This window comes from Amblyomma mixtum, chromosome 3 (genome assembly GCF_055824585.1).
Source record: "Amblyomma mixtum isolate Tamu chromosome 3, ASM5582458v1, whole genome shotgun sequence".
NCBI lineage: Eukaryota > Metazoa > Arthropoda > Arachnida > Ixodida > Ixodidae > Amblyomma > Amblyomma mixtum.
The window spans coordinates 402,596,195-402,617,029 of record NC_143014.1 but is presented as its reverse complement, the minus strand read 5'-3'; the positions used below and the strand labels follow the sequence as shown (position 1 = coordinate 402,617,029).

Sequence of the window (20,835 nt, the reverse complement as noted above, 5' to 3'; positions counted from 1 at the left end):
CTTCGATTTGCCATCAGTGTCCCTTTCAAACTGAGTAGCCTAAATGCAAGCTGTTTGGCGTACCTTAATTATGTGCAGTGTGCGTGAACACCTGTAAACTTTTGGTTGTCTGTTTATATTGAGTACATAAGAATATTTCTCAGTCAGTGTGGTGGTCAGGTTTGATTTAGGCCATCCAATGGGTTCTCTGTGGAAGCTAGAAAACATCTAGTGTTATGAAGTGTTTACTAGGGCTCCTTACATCAACTGTGGCATCATTGTGTCTCAGTTGCCAACCACTAATCTTTATCATTGTTTTCAGTGCTTTAATAATGCTACCTATGAGGTTTTGAGTACATAGTTGATGCCTTATTGTGCAGCTTGTTTGAAGACGGCCTCTTCTCAGATGTGACCATCAAGTCGTTGTCAGACGACTCTCCCGGTGGCCTGGTGCTGAAGGCCCACAAGGCAGTGCTTCTAGTGAGGGTGCCTGCCTTCTGGAAGCTTCTCACTGAGAGGTGTGCTGTTTCAGGGGAAGGTGCAAATGTGTTTGCTGTGCCTCTTGACTAGGATTTGCTCCGGGACTTCCTCAGGTGAGCCGCTATAGTTAAGAAAAGGAGCGTTGTTCACATTTTTGTATGTTGTGTGCACTACAGAGATCCTGAAATGGCTTGGACGTGGGTGGTTTTGTGAGGGCTATTCTTCAGGCATTATGTTGTCAGTATGGGTGTATTTTATTATAATCCTCCTGTTGGGAAAGTGTTTTGTTACTGAAAACACCGTGTTGGTCACGCCTCTCTGAAGAATGTAACCCAAGTGTTTGGTCTGTCCAGTGAAGATGCTGTCTGATGAGATTATTGCCACGTGTTCCCCACAGGGAGGCGTCTGCAGCATGCAGACGTTGGTGAGTGGCGACACCACGGGGTTAACCCGAGCATCCGCAGGGACATCCCCGCAGGGGGATGATGGTGAGCATGCGTCACCACAGACCCGAGCATCCGCGCTTAGCCGTGCGTGGCATCGCCGTGTCTGGGGAAAAGGGGATCCTGGTGGTTGAGCCGATGCCGAGCGTTTCGACCCTTAAGGCCCCTCGGCGGAGGCAACACACCACTTTGGCCCCAGCTTCCTGTAGACGGCACCTCCGGACTGACCCGACCGGAGGAAATCGGCAGTCGCCTTTTCCTGTCCTCCTCTCCATCTTTCACTTTCCTATCTCCTTTCTTACAACTCTCCTGTATCCTCCTCCCTTCTTGGTTTTTTCCTCTTTTTCCTGGCGGTGAGGGTTAACCGTGTGTGACCAACTACCCTGTGTTGAGTCATATTAGGTTATAGTTAAGGTGTACAGCTGGCGTGGGCAGGACTTTCTTTCAAGTTCCTGTCGCGTCCCCTTGTTGGACTCCATGGTGGGTGGCTGGCACCATGACCGAAAAACATCAATTTTTTATGGCTCCCCCCCTTTCCAAACTTGATCGCTCTCTAAAAAGAGTGCGGAACGAAGCAGAGAACTTTTTTTCGAAAAAGAAAGCAACATTTGCCAAATTCCATGTCATCCACAGTGAAGTTCAAGATAAACAGGCCAGAATTCTTTCTCCATTCATGGTATCGAAATGCTTAACAGAAGCTTTGGGCCCCGGCTACAAAGTATCAAAAATGACCAGTGGCGATTTATTACTGGAACTCCGAGACAATGTCCAAACCACCAAATTCTGTAACGTAGTGTCTATTGGGGACACACCTGTCTCCATCACTGCACACCGATCACTCAACACTGTCCGTGGTGTCATCTCAGAAAATGATTTTCTACATCTCACAGAGAAAGAAATGCTGGAAGGACTCAGATCAAAATGTCATAGATGTATACCGCATCAAAATCCGCAAGGACAACAAAGAAATAGATACCAAACACCTAGTCCTGACTTTTAACACATGCACATTGCCCGAAACCATCGACGTTGGATACCTCAAAGTAAATGTAAGACACTACATCCCTAACCCCCGAAGGTGCTTTAATTGTCAACGGTTTGGCCACGGATCACAGAGTTGCCGCGGCCGCAAAACTTGCGCGAAATGCGCGTCGAAGGACCACCATTCTGAGGAATGCGACGCAGCTCTACGCTGCGCTAATTGTGAAGGAGACCACGCTGCATACTCCAGGGCATGTCCGTCCTGGAAAAAGGAAAAAGAAATCATCACCATTAAGACCAAAGAAAACATTTCATTCAAAGAAGCCAGAAGGCGTTTTGCACTTAACAACACATTCTCCTTCACAGCGAAACCAAACTTCGCTGATGTGGTGCGCAGGGGCGTAGCACCACACAGCACTCCGGCACCTGCCGCGGCCAGTTCTACTGCGCCTGTAGCAGGGCCACCCACGCCCCAGGCAGGGACAGCGAAAGCTGCTCTGCCAACTCCAAGCCAGGGAGTGCCGGCCCATGGGTCGACATCCCGCCGGACTTCCCCCCGTCGGGGGAGGCCTGACACAAACACATCCGCGGCTTCCCCGCGGTCTTCCAGCACCTCCAGTGAGGTGATGGAGGTAACTCCCGATCCGCCCGCTTTGCAGCGGCGGAACAGCTCTCTTGAGCGGAAAAAAGGCAGGGCCACCATAACGGCCCCAGAACATAAGTAAACCCCCAATCGTTCATACCCCAAACATAAACATGGCTTTTATAGTTCAGTGGAACTGCCGAGGAATATTGAGAAATTACGATGACATAAAAAATATTTTAGGGTCAATGTCACCCGTAGCCTTATGTCTCCAGGAAACCAATCTAGGTCCACAACATATGAACATCCTGAAGCATTATAAAACTTTTAGACGTGATCGTGAGCAGGCAAATAGACTCTCGGGAGGCGTCGCGATTGTCATACAAAGCGGCGTCCCTGCTCAAGAGATCAGACTGAAAACAAAACTTGAGGCAGTTGCAGTCAGCATTGTCAGCTACAAAACAATTACAATCTGCTCTGTATATATTCCTCCACATCTCACAGTAACAGTCCACGATCTACAAGGCCTCATTGATGAACTTCCAGAACCATATCTAGTAGTCGGGGATTTTAACGCTCACTCCCCTTTTTGGGGAAGTGAGCGCTGTGACTCTAGGGGTCAAATAATCGAAGATTTTATCCTCACAAACAATGTATGTCTTTTAAATACAGGAAAAGCCACCTACTGCTCCCCTGCCTCGGGGAAAATGACCTTTTTAGATTTGTCTTTTAGCTCATCTTCTGTTTTTAATGATTTTAAATGGGATGTCATTGACAACCCATATGGCAGCGATCACCTCCCTGTACTAATCACTTTAACATCTCCACCGGAAATAATCCCCACAAGGCCACGGCGCTGGAAGCTTCACCTCGCCGACTGGTCACTTTTTAGAGCAAAGGCAAATTTAGAAAATATACTTTTAGATAATCTCTCCATCGACCAGATAAATGAAAAGTTCACTAATTGTATCATAACTGCCGCACTCACAGCTATTCCACAGTCGTCAGGAGTGGTGCAACAAAATCATAAAATATGGTGGACAAAAGAGTGCAAGGAAGCAAAAAAACTACAAAACAGAGCTTGGGGTAAATTTCGCCGGTATCCGACACATGAAAATCTCGTTAATTTTAAGAAGGCAAGAGCCAAAGCTCGGTACGTCCGTCGGGGTGCCGAGAAAGCATCATGGCAGAGTTATGTTTCATCCATTAACAGTCAGATGACATCTAAAAAAATGTGGGAGCAGGTTCGCAAATTAAATGGAAACTTTTCACCCTTCACAATTCCTTTTTTAACAACACCCGGCACACAAACAAGCATAGAGGAACAGGCAGACATACTAGGGGAACATTTCGCTGCAGTTTCAAGTTCATCACACTACACGCAGTCCTTTTTAAAATACAAAAATACAGCTGAAAAACAGAGGCTGCCAACAACTGGAGGTGCAAATGAAAAATACAATAGTCAAATTACCCTCCAAGAAATCAACAGAGTACTGTCTGCCGGAAAAAAAACTGCTCCAGGACCCGACCATGTACATTATGAAATGCTTGCACATCTTTCTGAGCCTGCCGTCGAGGCACTTTTAAAGTTCTTTAACACAGCTTGGATGTCAGGGAAAATACCTGTAGCCTGGAAGAAAGCTATTATTGTACCGTTTCTTAAACCTAGTAAACCCCCAACCTCTCCTAGCAGTTATAGACCCATAGCCTTAACCAGTTGCCTCGCCAAATCCTTCGAAAGTGTCCTAAATATAAGACTAACCTTGGTTCTTCAATCCTGTGAACTGCTTGATATCCATCAGTGTGGATTTAAAAAAGGATGCTCCACTACAGATCACTTAGTCCGCCTTGAAAATACTGTCAGAGAAGCTTTTATACACAAACAACACTGTCTTAGCGTCTTTTTTGATTTAGAAAAAGCATATGATACAACCTGGAGGTTCGGGATTCTCCAGGACTTAGCTGAGCTCGGCATCCGTGGCAGAATGCTCAACTGCATTAAAGACTTTTTGTCTAACCGCTCATTTAATGTCCGCCTAGGCTCGACCCTTTCGAGGGACTTCATTCAGGAAAATGGAGTTCCTCAAGGGTGCATTTTAAGCACAACTCTCTTCGTTGTAAAAATGAATCCTATTAGAAAAATAATCCCAAGGTCCATTATGTATTCAATGTATGTTGATGATCTTCAGATAGCATGTACATCTTCCAATATATCCACATGCGAACGACAAGTACAGCTTACAATCAACAAAATGGCAACATGGGCAGACAAGAATGGTTTCCAGTTCTCAACACAGAAAACAGTGGCCTTACTTTTTCACTCAAACGAGGCTTGCACACAAATCCAACATTACACCTCAACCAAACCGAGCTGCCTTTCAAAAACGAACACAAATTTTTAGGCATCACCTTCAACAAAAAACTTACTTTCCTGCCTCACATAAACGCACTGAAAAAGAAGGCGTCGCGAGCACTGAACATACTGAAAGTCCTATCACGCAAACACTGGGGTTCTGATCGGGTATGTCTTCTACACATTTATCGCTCTGTAGTACGTTCCGTTTTAGATTATGGTTGCATAATGTATGGATCAGCAAGGCCATCGTATATGAAGCGACTGGATCCTGTGCACAATTCGGGATTGCGCCTTTCAACTGGTGCATACAGGACGTCACCAATAGAAAGCCTGTACGTAGAAACCAATGAACCACCACTTGCAGACAGACGAACAATGCTCACATGCTCATACATTTTAAAGATCCGTTCCCAGCCTAAACACATCTGTTACCCACTCGTTACAAAGTGTCCATCCCGAACACTATTTACCAACAAACCTCTAGCAATCAGACCACTTCTTCTCCGCTTTGAAGAGAAATGCCAAGAACTAGACATAATAAACATATTACCTAATATTGCCCGCAAACCTGATCCACTCCCGCCTTGGTACTGCCTACCATCTGTGTGCGACTTCACATTAACACAATTTCAGAAAAAACATACACCACATGAACAGATATTACAAGAATATTTAGCACTCAACGAAAAATACGGAGAATACGAAGCATTTTATACCGATGGATCAAAATCGGCGCATTACGTGGGAAGTGCTGTAGTTCAGAATAATTGGGAAAAAATAGTACGGCTACCTGAGTGTACATCCATTTTCACCGCCGAGTGTTACGCAGTCTTGGTGGCTGTAGAAAAAATAATAAATGAGAACATTCAGAACAGTATCATTTACACTGATTCTCTGAGCATACTAACCTCACTTCACCATAGCAGTGCAGTGACGCCACTAATCGGGGATATCATACATAACATAACAAGCGCCATAATACAGGGACAAGACATAAAATTTTGCTGGGTTCCCAGCCACATTGGAATCACTGCCAATGAGAAAGCAGATGAATGTGCTGGAAAAGCTCGGAACAAAGAAATAAAGAAAGTGAACATCCCCTACAATGATTGTATGAAGTTGGTACAGTACAAGCTTAGAAATAAATGGCAGTCGCAATGGAATATTGAAAGAAATAATAAGCTACATTTAGTAAAACCCATCCTAGGCGAATGGAAATCATGCTCACACCAAAAACGATTCATCGAAGTTATTTTATGCCGTCTCCGTATTGGACACACATCTCACACACAACTTCCTACTTACAAAAGAAGACAAACCTGTTTGTGAAAAGTGCGGAGAAGAACTAACAGTAACCCACATATTATTCTCATGTACGGAACTTGAATCTATAAGGAAAAAACATTTTACTACCTTTTACAAAGAACAGATTCCTTTTCATCCAGCATTGATTTTAGGCAAAGATGCACTTGTCAGTATACCCTGTGTTTTTAGCTTTTTAAGGGAAGCCAGTATTCTTCACAAACTCTAATTTACTCACCCTGTGCTTCACTACATACAGTTATACACCTCAGCCACTTTCTCAATCATGAGAGGGAGGCTGAGGTCTTTATCTGAGCTGTTAGGAGCCTCGGAATCCTTGCCGAGCCAAGGATGTCTGCGGAGGCGACCCAACCTTTAAAAGTTTCTGCTCTCAGACATTTTTAAAATTCTTGTCTTTCATCAGCTAGTTAGTAAAAATAACTTTTAGGCCCCTTTACACCACCGTTTTTATCCACTTTGTTTTCAAACTCTGCCCAAGTCATTTTTTCCATACCTTTTTCTTGGCGCATGATAGCCTTAGCTGCTTATGCGCCAATAAATTCAACACAACACAACATTGCCACGTGTGTTAAAGGCCTACTTGACCGAAAGTTGACTATGGCTAATTTTGCACTCGATATAGTGTGCATGTTATGAACGATATTTATGTTTAATATTAGGGCTGTGAAGCGTCTAGTATTTCAGTCATAAGCGTTCAGATACCTTTGTAGCAGACGACGCAGTCCCCTAGCGGTGTGTTGGACAATCAACTAACCTGACCAGAAATGACGCACAATTGAGACACGGGCATCGTCGGCTCTCCAGTTTCAGCCATTCTGAAGTGAGTAAGCGCCCCTTGTAAGCCCTTCTTCTGGTGCGTTTCTGGCAGTTTTCACCGTGAAGCTTGATGGTGTCCGAGAAAAATTAACTGCTGGCATCATGCCGACGAAGTGCGTGGCCGCGGAAAGGAATACAAGGAATGCGGAAAGCACCATGTATACCTCTCGGCCACTGCCTTTCACACCCGATCTCGAAAGATGGTGTAAACTGTCTGGAGCTCAAGTTTTAACGTGTATTCCCTTCTTTTTTTAAAAAAAAATATAACAGTAGGCGACTGAATCTTCTCTCTCGCACTAACCCCATTTGTGGGCAGGGCTTTGTCAGTAGACCTCTCCTGTAATAAGGGAGTAATTACTCATTGACGTCCACCTGAGTGCAGCCATACGGCTACAAAGAAAAGCTTTCCTTTGTAGCCGTATGGTTGCGCTCGGGTGTACGTCAGAGTAATTGCTCCCTTATTACAAATCTACTCCACCTTGGGGGATTCCCCTAAAACATTTGTTCAGACCTCTTCTGGTCTACATCATCAGAGCACATACGTGTTGTGTTTCTGGTCCAATTGGCAAATCATGCCACGTACCAAGAGGGCTATAATTGGGAGAAGAAAGGCTGCGAGGAGTCTCTAATCAGAGTCACAAGCTAGCTGAGCTGGCTCAGAAGCTAAAGTTGACGGCTTTGCTCATCGAGCAGTGTGTTTCTGATGTCATGTTATTTACACCAGGCAGATGTCTAAGTAGAGGTCTGCTTCGTCTGAAAAGGAATAGACATTAGTATTTAATGCAGGTGCAGCTGTACCGGAAATATAATAATGCAGTCGGGCATCGAGTGTATCTGCTTCCGGGAAGACTCGCAGGCCAAGCTCAGAATCCTGGAAGGCTACACGTGCGTTACTGAAAACACCAAATTTTCTTACTGACTGCCTCACACCGTTCACACTTGAGGTCAAATACAAGAAGCTTTAGTGTTATCATCTGGCACGTTTCCACAACCTCAGTGACCTGAACACATAAGTTATTTGAATGACATTATTTTCAAAGGAGGGCAACACATAATTTTGATTATATGTTCTGCATTATTACTCAGTCGATGCAGATACACTGCCTACCAGCAATTTGCGTGGTGGCCGTATGGTCAGCTGGGGTCTGGCAACCATGTCGTTCTGCCTAGCTTTGTGGTTGAAAAGATTAGAACTTTTTCATCCCTGCAGTACACAGGCTTTAAGTGGTTCTCTGTAAATACAGTAATGAACACAGCGAATAAGTCTATGCTCATTTGTAACCGGTATGCATTTTGCAACGCGCAGCAGCTTGCCTGGTCGAGGCACACAGATGAACAAGCCCACCATCGGCACCGCATTGATGCCACAGTCCCCGAAGAGAAAAATATATATTTATTTCGTTAACACAAATTTTGCTTCTAATAGATTCTTTCACTTTACACTGCGCTTAATTCTCTAGAGCTCCCTTTTTGGACATCCAGCTGTTTTTATTGATTTGCCTTGTGTTCACTGCGCCTGCTCCAAATTTTTTCGCACAGGCAGAAATACTTTTCTATGGGGGATAAAAAAATGAGAAGGGAAAGGAAAAGGCATGTTATTTTTTTTTATCAAGAGAATAACCATATTGCACGCACAGCATAGCGCATGTGTGCTTTTGGCATGCGTTCCCGTTCAAAAATGGTGACTTGATTAGTACAAGCACTTTGTCTACTTGGCCTCCGTTTGAGTATGCCTCCTTCCTTTGTGATGTCCAAACTCTGCACAGGCTGTAATCAAATACTGCCAGGCAAACAACGCTCACTGTCATCGTTGCGTGATCATCTTTGCTGAGGTTGCGCGAGGAGTTTTCTAGTCTACCACAGCAAATAAAACACGTTAAAAACTTTTGCACCAAAAGCTACACTAGGCTATAGTAGAAGCGCATTTAGCGGTGCCTGCCAAATGTCACTACTGCGCATGCGCCGTTGCCAAGGCAACCAGTACCATGGCAACCATGGTGCTGCAGCTGCTGCGCTGCACTGCGCATGTGCAGAGTCGCGCTGCGCAGCTGGGATATAAGCCAGAAGCGATGCGCTTGCTCCTCAGACGCGCACCATTGAAGAGGGAGCGCGGCCGTACTCATCACGGCAGCAGTACAGGCTGCGTGAAATTGAGTCTTCCGATCCAGAAGTCGTCGCATGGCACAAGGCCGGCCGGCTGACAGCGTGAAAACGAGGCGACAAAGGCTAAGTGGATGGCCGAGACGTCCAAAAAACGAGAGGAACGTCTCGCTAAGAGACGTCACCAAGCTGCTGAACGACGACGGCGTGTTGCTACCAAACTACCAAAATGTCAGAAGACATAACTGCTTCTGTTATGTATATCCTGGCCTAGCTGAGCTAAGCCACTGCCAATTTTTTCTGGGGCCTTTCAATCCATTTATGATGCATAACCACCATTTATTGAGTAAAGTGCTGTACGCGCTACCATTGCCAGTGCTTTGCATGAGCTGCATCGAGCAGACGCTCTGAACCTGGCCGGACTCCTGTCTCAAACATGCGTCCCTTCCGGCGGGTGGTAATGACGCCTGTTTTTCCAGTTTCGGTATTGAAGACTCTGAATTTTGTGTGTGCAACTTAACTGCTTGAAACTAACGTATTGTTTTGTGGTTAACATAATCCGGGGGTGTACTACGAAAAAAACATGGTTTGCAAAATTTTGGTCAAGTAGGCCTTTAATGTGATCCAGGTACGACTTGAGCCAGGACCTGGAAGCCGGTACTCTTGAGATTGACAGGAGTGTAAAGGGGTGTGTCACTAGAGTGCTTGAGTGTACACTGCGGCATGTAAATGTGGCCACGTCAACAAAATACATTTATTGCTGAGCTCTAAACTCGTAAATATCTATATCATGCATAGTTTCGTGTGCACGAAAAGCATGCAGCACTAAGCGTTAACGAATGTAAAATAATGCACCTCTCTCAGCAAAGTGAAAATGCCTCTCTGCACATACTCGATAAACTCTGTTTCAGCCCGTGCCATCATACAGACAACTTGGCACAACCATTTCTTCTACTTTAAATTGGAAAGCTCATCCTGACCAAATCATGGAAAGTGGCAGTGCGAAAGAAACGGGGATAAAGATGTAGAAACATGGGCGACAGGACAAGCGCTGAACTACCAACTTAATTTTATTGAAAAACAGGCCACATCTTATGCGTTCGAGTGCATCACATGTCCGGTTATCGATGCAACCATGAATGCGCATACAGCACCAACACAAATCTCCTTTCTGGACAGCGGCATCTAATGATTACATTTCTTTTGTGGTTTTACTTAGTTCCTTTTCCACCTGACACTGCTTTTGTGCAACTAAATGGCTAGACCTTTGCTTGTTGGTTCTTTTGTTATTGTTTTTTTTATTGTTTGTTTTTGTTGTTAGCAGTTTTATTTTATCGGACTCTGCTTTTGCTGTGATGTAAAGACCCGTTCTGCCCGTGCTTCAGTCGTTTCTTCCGCTTTTGGAGGTATGCCCTAGCGTGGTTGCCTGTATCTGGCCTCCAGTGATAACAAGAATCAATGTTGTGTTGAGGCTGTATGCGCATTCATGGCTTTATCAATAACTGGACATGTGATGCACTCGAACGCATAAGATGTGGCCTGTTTTTCAACAGAATTAAGTTGGTAGTTCAGCGCTTGTCCTGTCGCCCACGTTTCTACATCTTCATCCCCGTTTCTTTCGCACTGCCACTTTCACTGATTTGGTCAGGATGAGCTTTCCAATTTAAAGTTGAAGAAATGGTTGTCCGAAGTTGTCCGTATGATGACACAGGCTGAAGCAGAGTTTATTGAGTATGTACACAGAGACATTTTTGCTTTGTTGACAGAGGTGCATTATTTTCCATTTCTTAACGCTTAGTTCTGCATGCTTTACATGCATACGGAACAATGTATGATACATATAGATATTTTTATTTCTAGTAGCTCATCACTTTTAATGTTAACGTGTGGTAAAAATTTGAAATAAAAACGAACTGTGTCTTTGTCTGCTTGGGAAGTTCATGGGCGACATCTCGTTGCAAGTTCTGCAGAAATAATGCAGCTTTATTTGGCTGCAATTTGTGTACTAATTGCTAAATTACATAGATTCGGATAAGTGCCCATTTTTGTTGATTTCTATATTCAGTGTGGCCATGTCAGAATGTGAGCGGCATGCTATGTTGATTAACAGTCATTTAAGTGTTATATGGGAGAAGAAACGTCAAGAAAACCGAGTTCAGGGGCACGATGGTGGCTGCTGTGTTGTCTGTGCTATGAGTCTTTGTGGGGATTTATTTCATGGGTTTTGCTTTCCTGAATCATCTCAGCTGCAAAATCATAGGACTCTCCTTTGCTGCCTGGTTGTGTATTGCAAGGTGACATATTTTGCCTGTACTTTGACTTCATTCTTTGTGAGAGCAATACCTTGCAGTCGTACTCTCAGTGTAGTGCCTAAAAGCGGACACTGTGGGAACAATGAAGGCTACTGTAACTGTGTTAAGGCGAGGCACGGGTCTTGAAATGATAATTTTTATTATAAAAGATATCGTAATGAAATTTGGTGTGCTTATGTGTTTCTTCCTGTTTTCAACATTATAATTAGTTTCAGTGTATCTCAGTTAGTTCCCATAGTATGTGAAAATTGTTGAAGCATAAATACCTATAAATTCCTACAGGTCATTCAGACACTTTATTTCAATGTTTTTTGGTTTCGATTGACATGGGGCCGTAGCCAAAGACCTGCCATCTGGAGCTATGCTAATTATACTGTTTTTGAGGTGCATCATCATATAAAAATGTTCAGTGATGTCCAAGCACCATAATTGTGAAGTATAGTAAGGCTAGTTGTGGCACAAGTCAGGAAGCTGAGAAAATCTCATTTGAAGTGCGCGTGCCAGCTATTTGGAGGTCGTTGTGGAGGCCGGAAAAAACTACGGAATGGGGACGCTCCAATAATAGTTTAGTGAGAAATACCAGGATGTGGGTGAGGGGCCCAGTTTTCAAACAAAACTAAGATGGTGGCCATCGGGAACGTGGTCATGGGAAGCGACGGGCGCGAAGTTGTGCCGCATTTCGCTCCGAAATCACAATTTCCACTCTTCGTAGGCGGAAAATATGTAATTGCCTTAAACCTTTTTGCGCGGGTGCTTTGCCATTTTTGCAACATCGAAATTTTCGCATTTTTTTAATCATTTCAAGACCCGCATCTCCCCTTAAAGTTGTGGCCATGAACAGAATCTTTAAGACATGCTTTCTGATATTGTAGCACTTGGGTTCTCAGTGAAAATGAACACCATGTGATCTATGTAATTACAGCACAAAGCAGCAGGAGCAGTGGGTACGGCTGGTGTGCCTGTGTGTTCTATCACTCTAGATCTGCTACAGCTGCTTTTGCTACTTCACTCGTGTGGTGTGCATTGCAGGCTAATATTCCTTACGAGTATTGAGCTCAGAATGCAGATACCAGGACTACGTAGTGTCACCTTTGGGATGAGAAAGAAGGAAGAAATAAAAATAGTTTTTATAGTTCGCTATATTTAACTATCTTATATGAATTCAGCTCTAATAGACAAGCACACAAGATGAAGGTCTTGTCCCATTATGCTGTTCCCTTTGTGTACTGTTCCATATCCAATGAACTGACACAAAGTGACGATGGGAGTAAAAAAGTGGTTCTTAAGGACCTGTCTACCGATGTTCTTATTTGTGCAAATATGTCTGATTACTGAAGCAACCACTTAACATCCCATTCATGTTGGGGGCTGGTGCATTGATTGATTTTTTTTTTTTTCTCTTGTCTGGCATTTCATCCAGGAGCGTGTACTCCGATGATGACATTCGAAAGAAGGAGCATGATATTCTTCGAGCCCTCCTCTCTCAGGATGGTGAAGATGATGAAGATGGTGGCGATGATGACTTTCAGGACATGACTGGCGAGACTGACACCAGGGAGGGAACTCGGGAAGTAACCGAGAGCGGCTCAGCCAATGAACCAGGTGGGGACAAGGACGGCGTGTTTACTGGGTCACTCGAGCAGACGGGGGCTGAGGACTCCCTAGAGAATTTCCGCTCATGCTTTGTGAATGACAATGACACCAACTGTAGTGAGAACCGTGGTGCAACAGCTGGAAATGTAGAAGAACCTCTAGACAGCCTGTGCGATAACACCCAAGTGTACGAGGAAAGCCAAGCCTGCGATGACGTGTCAGACAACCGGGACGAGTGCTCCGTGAGCATGAGCAGCAGCATGGTGCGGAGTGGAACATTTGATCTGCAGAGCCAGATGCCGCTCGAGGCAGCCATTGAAAAGTGGAATGGGGAAGAGACAGCAGCGATAATGGGTGTGCAGGAGAATCATGAGGAGCAACAGCATAGCAACAAATCCACAATTGTAGAGGAGTGCAATAAAGCAGGCTTGAAAGTCTCCACAGAGCAGGATGGAAAGTCTCTGGCACCAATGCCTGCATTCTTCCTGCACGAGAAATCTCCTGCTCCCATGCCGGTGTCGTACCAATGCCTTCCGAGATCACCTAAGGTCGGTGGGCAACTTGGCGAGAAGAGAGGTGTTGCTTTTGGGATGAATGATTCTGGCTTCATGTCCCAGAACACATCTGTTACTGAGGCAGTGGCGTACGACAGCCTTAATGATGTGGGGGAAGTGCCCTCGCAGGGTGCTGCTGACCAAGCTGAACTGGGGTCAAACCAGGAGCGTCGCGCATCGGGTGCGCTGTTCCCCTTCTACATCGACATAAACAAGACAAAACCAGAAGAAACCCAGGCACAGCAGCACAGGGAGCCGTCAAACCAAGGTTCGTCTCTGTACATGTACATAGATGCTGGTGGAGATGCTAGTGCAGGCCAGGCCCAGAAAAGGTCACCAGCAAACAAGCCCAAAGGAGATAGTGATTCGTCCAAACGACCTCAGTCATGCTACATGTACGTTGACTTCAATACAGTTCACCACGATGACTCTCATCCTGATGAGAAGCCATCCTCTCGCACTATGCCACGCACCTTGTCACTGTCGATGTTCATCGACATCAATGATGACCACAGTGAAAGTGTTGTCTGTGCCCAAGAAGCGTATAGTAACTACCAGGGAAAGCCTGCAAAGGATGGTGCAAACACTGTAGAGAGGCAGCGAAGCATTGTTGAACACCGCATGTGGGAACACTTTGAGCGTGAAGAGATATTGGTTGTGTTGGAGGAGATCCCAGCTACAGAACAGCCTACTACTAGAATTGCACCCTGTCCCACTGCTGAAGGGGACGTCTCCTCACCAAAGAGGGTGTCGACATGCCAGACAAGGTTCCAGCCTCCCGAAGTCTGCTTGCTGCCAATGAGCCCGATTCTCAGGCACAAGGCAAAGCCAGAGCCTGTGAAACCAGCACCCAGGGCATTGCCCGTAAAGTCGTCAACACGGCCACAGGATGTGGATGCCATGACATTCCGCAGGTCTGAGGTGTGCGATGGCGAGGACAGTGATTCCCTAGAGCATGAGAGTGACCGGGAAGGTGATGTGCCTAAAAAGGATGCGTTTTCAAAAGCTGAGGAGTTGCCATCAGTGGGACCAGTGTCATCAACAGTACCGCCCAAGAAACCAGAATTGGAAGTCCTTGTGACTAAGGCTGATACAAGTGTGGTTCAAGAGTCTCCTGCAGTCGTGCCCAGGGAAACTATACCAAGGGTGCGTACATGCCTCAGATAGTATAGCCCCTTCGTGCACTGTGTTTGCATTTGTACAAGTGACCTGAGCACTGTCAGATTCTCCTCTACAAGGCATAATGTCCACTGATGTGTGCACTGAAAGAAAGTGCTGAGACTGTATGTGTAAAATGTTTCGTATAACCATTTCAAGACAGGCGTGCAACATTAACTGAAAAGTTGTGTTTAAAGGTAACCACCCCCCACGTTTTTCAATAGCTCTGGTTTGGATTTGATGAGTGCACATTTCATTTTGTTCGTTTTGCAAGCATGAGTGCTTTAAAATTCCTGAAATGTGCTGATTTGTTTGCAACACTCCTTATGATGGAGCCAGTCAAAAAAAATGTAATTTAGACCCTGAAACTAGAGATTTGCATAATGTGGAGATAAATGAGGTCTGAACAGGAATTCCATAATTCGGCATCTGGAAGAATGTCAATTTTTCCTGTGCAGTCTCGGCATGCTTGTTTGAAAATTTTGGAAGTTTTAGCATTCTCTCCCTCCTTTGGCTAATAATTTTGCTCCTGAAGGAGATAGAGCAGTTTATTTTTTTTTGCTGTCAAGTGTGCCTGTATACTGTCCTTTGAAATGGTTAGGCTTCTTTAGACCCCGTTGGTTATGAAATCCTCCATATGCCTATCTTTGGAGTTTCAATGGGCGCACAATGTGCATCTTGCAACCCAGGCCATTAGCATGATGCTGGTGACCAAAGGGTCCACCACTTTATCCAAGCACAGGACCTCAGACCTGACTAATTCAACTAAAACACTTCTTTCTCTGTAAATTACTGCATGAAGAGTCAGGTTTAAAAGAATGAACACAGACTTCAAATTTTGTTTGATACCACTTCTGGGATGCTGATCCTGGGGATGCCTAATCGTGTCTGCATTTTCAGTGTGGTAGACTTCTGATCTCCTCCTGCTGTTTAGTGTTTGATGGGCAGTGAAACAGGGACATTCTAATTGATGGATTGGCATCGGAGAGTAGCTCACAAGGTGGTGAACACTATGCTGGTGACACTTTTGCGTGATATCAAGTCCTGGTATACAATATGCTTTGTGGGTGTTTCCAAGGGTGACATCATGGGCTAGCATTTATTAAATAGTTGCAGATATCCTTGCAGTGATAGGTTAACAAAAAATTGATCCATATCTAAGTGTAATGTAATTAGTGTAACCATTTGTGGAGTGTTTTGTGGGTGCCCTGGTATCCTTGCTTCTTTCCTTATGTGCTGCCTATGCCTACCGCAGCCTCCCTTCTCTCCTGGAGATGGGGATGATGATTCGGAGACTGTGTACTCGGAGGTCTCTGAAGTGAGCTGCCTGTCAAGCATCGACAAGAGGATGCAGGAGTCAGGCTGCAGCCCAGAGAGGCTGGGTGCCTGCTCCAAGTTGGGGGACGACCTGCTCAGAATGTTCATTGGCCAGGTGGAGACGGACGTCACAATTCGCGTAGAAGGCAAGGACATCGGGGCACACAGGTATGAACACTCATCGACAAACTGTCACATTCTGCACAGGCAATGCACCGCTTAATGTGGGAAGTTGAGTAGTTTTTGAGGTTGCAAAAACGAGGTACTGGCTCTCATTTACAGAAGTGATGGAATTTGAATGGTCATGTGCCTTGCTGACGTGGACCTCAGTGGCTACTTAATATCGACACTCTCTTATCTTAAAATTATCTGAAACATGCAGTGAAGACGGTTGAAGGGGCTGTAAGGGTGTCTCTCACGGATCAGAGCAAAAAACTCGCTGTCCCCATTCCCCTCCCATGTCCCATTTCCCTTTCCACTACTTCCCAGAGGAGGTCAGGGGAGCCTCCCCGGCTGTGGGTCGCTATAGTAGTACTCCCTTATTGATTTCTTTCCACCTTCGGGTGGTGAAATTACAATTGCCTACGGGCCAATTCATTTATTTTGATTGGCTTGAACCCGCGATACAGTAGTGGTGCGGGAGAGGCTCATTTTATTATTCATTATGCCTCGAAATACACTTTGTATGTTCTCATGATCTCCTAGCCACAGCGTTTGTTGGACAAGCTTTGGCTGGAGGTGTGTTTGCCTCACTAGTTTACCATTTGTCATAGGCTTAAAAATTATAAAAAATATGAATGGGGTGGGAGCTTAATTGTCTCACATCATGCAGTGCATGGCATATTGCACCATGCGCTGTCTTGTATTTTGCCCTTCCTGTAGAATGAGCAGGCTTTCCCAATAGCACCTGCCAGCTTTTGTTAAATGGGATCTCCATATGGCAGTGGGACTTGCTCAAATTCTTCAAGATGAACTTGAGGGCTGAGCTTGTGAAAAGTGGTCTAAGCTGAAAGCTTTTTCAGCAGGATCAGTGATGCTATTGTTGTTGTTTTCCATCTTGCTTTCCTTGCTGTTTTGTTGAGAGCTGAAGATGAAGAGCTTAGGTCATTCCTAAGCTTCTTGGACTTCTGCAAGTGCCAGGCAGTGTTTTCTTCATAATGCACATTCAGACCGTAATGCTTATAGCCTGAGTGGTGAGCACAGAAGACTAGGCAGAAATAGCAGAGTTTACGAATAAGTACAGTGTAGAGTATAGAATTTAAAGCTTCAAGATGTATGCAGGAAATTTAATACAGTTGAATTGCGCATTAACGAAAGCCCTCAAGAGCGAAAATGTCGCGGCAACGAAAAAATCTTGTCCGCCAGCAAACTTCCATAGAGTTCAATGCATTTCCACCCTCTCAGCAGCAAAGGGTTTTTAAAAAGCATTCCCGCAATAACAAAAGTTTGAGGTAGTGATCTGCAACATTTTTTTCGGCTCATCAGCCAATTGGGAATGGAGAACTACCAAAACTGCAGCAGCACACTCATCCGACAAGTCAGGCACATACGTTTATGGAAGTGGAAGACAGTTGGGCTAGTTGGTGTGAATTCGTTAATGACTGCGACATTGCAACTAGCGTGGAAACACAAGGACAGCGACACAAGATACCGACGGGACAGCACGCTAGTGTCCCGTCGGTTTCTTCGGTAGCGTGCTGTCCCGTCGGTTTCTTGTGTCGCTGTCCTTGTGTTTCCACGCTAGTTGCAATGTCGCAGTCATTAACGAAAGCACATACGTTTCTGCCAACAAGCATCAGTGTGGTCATTGCTGTTTACATTCTGTCGGTTGGATAATGATTGTGATAGCAACTAGGTTACTTTTTTTTTTAGCTGAAAGCAGCTTTTTGCTAGGCTGTCTGATGGCAACTACGTAGGCACGGGACGCTTCATGTGACGACACCGCCGGTCATCTGGCAGTTTTTTTTCCTCCTTGCTGGCCGTTGACACTGCCCACTACCACGCTATCTTGCCGTGTGCCGCGTGTACGCTGAAACGCTGAAATCGCCTGTGTCTTGCTTTCGTCCAGTGTTTTGTTCAGCGTGTCAGAAAGATGCTGCCTCCTGTTAAAAAGTGCAAGTTCTTGGTGCTGCAGGAAAAGTCTGCAGTCATCGTCGAGGCTGCAAAAGAGAGAAAGAAGTCTGATATTGGAGAGGAGTTCAGTATCCAGTGCAGCTCACTTTTTACGATTCTGAAATCCAAAAGCAGCATCATAGAGGCACTTAGACCGGAGTGTGCGTGCAGCACAAGACTGTGGCAACGCCGGTCTGCGAAGACGTCGATAAGGCTGTGTTGCAGTGGTTCCTCGACACGAAAGAGAACACGCTGCCTTTGTATGGAAGCCTTCTGCAGCAGAAGGCTATTCACATCACGTGCATTCTGGGGCAACAACAACTTTAAAGCAAGCGCTGGATGGCTAAGCCAATTCAAAGCATGGCACTGCATCGTTCACCAAGGTGTTGTCGGGGGAGCCTCTGAGCGTCACGGTGAAGCAGCATCATCCTGGATGCAAGAAAGTTATGAAAGCATAATGGACGAATACAAGTCCTCCGATATTCATAATGTGGATGAAACTGGCTTTTTCTACAAAATGTTGCCATCAAAAACGCTCGACCTGAGGGGACAGAAATGTCATGGCGGTAAGCTGAGCAAAAAGCGGGTGACCATTCTTTTGTGTTCAAACATGGACGGATCCGACAAGCATCTTCTCGTGATCAGCCAGAGCACGACGCCACAGTGCTTTAAAGGTAACCGAAGGCTTCTGGTCGAGTACGCTGCTAATCAGAAAGCTTGGATGACATGCACAATATTCTCCAGCTGGCTGGAAGCCTTTGATGCAGATATGCCAAAGCAGGGCAGATCCATCTGCCTTTTTTTGGATAACTGCAGTGCCCACCACATCGAAGACTTCCTGATGACTGTCCACTTGATTTTTTTCCCCCCCAAATGCACATCCATTATCCAGCCTCTCGACCAAAGGGTTATTAAGAGTATCAAGTCTGTGTACCAGGGGAGACTCATCCGGCGGATGTTGAAGTGGCCCACGGAAATTGACTTTTTCATGTAGTATTTTGCTGGTACATTTTGCACTGCCCTGAGCCATTAGATGGAGTCCTAGCAATTGGGTGGCCTTTGAAGGCATACACTACAGATAGATTTATAGTGCTGGCATTTTCCTGTAGCAGTTGTCTCTGGCAATAGAGAGGTGAAGCTGATGTGGCTTCATTAAGCCTACCAGTTTAATTAGTCTATTGCATTGTTTTTTTTCCTTGCAGGTTCATTTTGGCCTCGCGGTCTGACTATTTCTCGCTCATTCTGAGGGAAGATTTTGCTACTGAGGAGACCGAGGTCATCAGCATGGATGGGTGAGAAAGGCTTGTGTTCTTACTCTTTTTTCACACAGCTTTTCGCGCAAGTTTCTCTTACTTGAGAAACTTGGGCTTTCAACAAGTGAACCTATCATCTCTGATAGGCTGGCTGCTACGATGCACTCTGAGAGTTTTGGTACTCCAGCCAGTGGCCGCTTCGCCGTGGTGTGTGGTGTGCGTGCGAGAAGCAGTCATGTTTGCATCTCCAGGCGATGTTTATCTGCCTGAGTGCTGAATTTTTGGGACAGGTGGGTTCACGTGAGGTGTGCCAGGTGTTCCACCAGCTGCGCAAAGCAGAGGGCGCTGGATTTTTTGTATCTTGGAAAGATGAAAAGGTCCCCAATAGAGAGTGCAGGGGCTGGTCACGAAAGGCAGCTGAAGAAGCCTTATTCAGCATATTTAGCCGTCATGTCCTTGTAATCAGTGTACGTTGGCAAATGGTGAATTTTTAAGGTCTGAAGCTCCGAAAAGCCTTTTATGTGCCATTCAGCTTTGAGGGAGGCTCTTAAACTGCCAACAAAAGGAGGCAGTTAGATTCGCCTTTGAGCTGCTTCGCTGAGCCATCTTTACAGCAATTTCTGCCCAGTGTAAGGTTGCGGGTGAAGAACTGTGTGAAGTTTTATTCTTATATTCAGGAGTCCACAGTGCGTGTGTTCTTGATGCATGTATTCTCTCCCAATCCCTCAAGTTGCCCTAGTAGCGATGGTGCTTTCTCTATTTTGTTGAATTAGAAAGCATGGCTATGAAATTGGAAATGTAAAATAATTCCTTATTTTTTGTTGTAGAATGGTCTTTGACCATTACACCTTAGCAACATTTCATTTATGCTGAAGCATCACTCTTGGCTTAATCAGTATTTAAAAAAAAATGGCTGAGGCTTAACTTGGTTACGCCTGGAGAATGCGAAGCATCATCGTGTCGCGTAATTTGGAGGCGCACAACCACAGCGATGGCGCGAGGTGGGCCCCCGTTTCTCCACTGTCGTGACGTCATCGTGTCACGTGGTGTGACGTCATGTATCACGTGATTTGGAGGCGCATAACCACGGTGAAGGGCTGAAGTGGTAGCTAAAGTAGTATGCTTCGCATAAAATAAAAAACGGCCATCTAGTGTTTACCCGTGAATTATCGTGTTCGGTCCTGAGGGAATTAGAAAATATCAAAATAGAGCAGAACTGTGGGGCTAAAAATTAGCATGCATATGCATGCATAGCAAGTAATATTCAGCAGTCTAGCAAGAGAACAGCAGTTTGCAATTGGTGGCGAGGTGCTGGAAGTAGTAAGAGAATGTCTATTTCGGGCAGGTAGTGACAGCTGATCCGGATCATGAGAAGGAAATAACTAGAAGAATAAGAATGGGGTGGAGCGCATATGGCAGGTTTTCTCAAATCATGATGGACAGTTGACCAATATCCCTCAAGAGAAAAGTATACA

General features: G+C 45.2%; 1 pseudogene; it reads left to right on the top strand.

The window, feature by feature from the left end:
* LOC149357400 (uncharacterized) overlaps nucleotides 1-20,835 on the top strand; it is a 58,102-nt pseudogene that overhangs the window by 12,916 nt on the left and 24,351 nt on the right.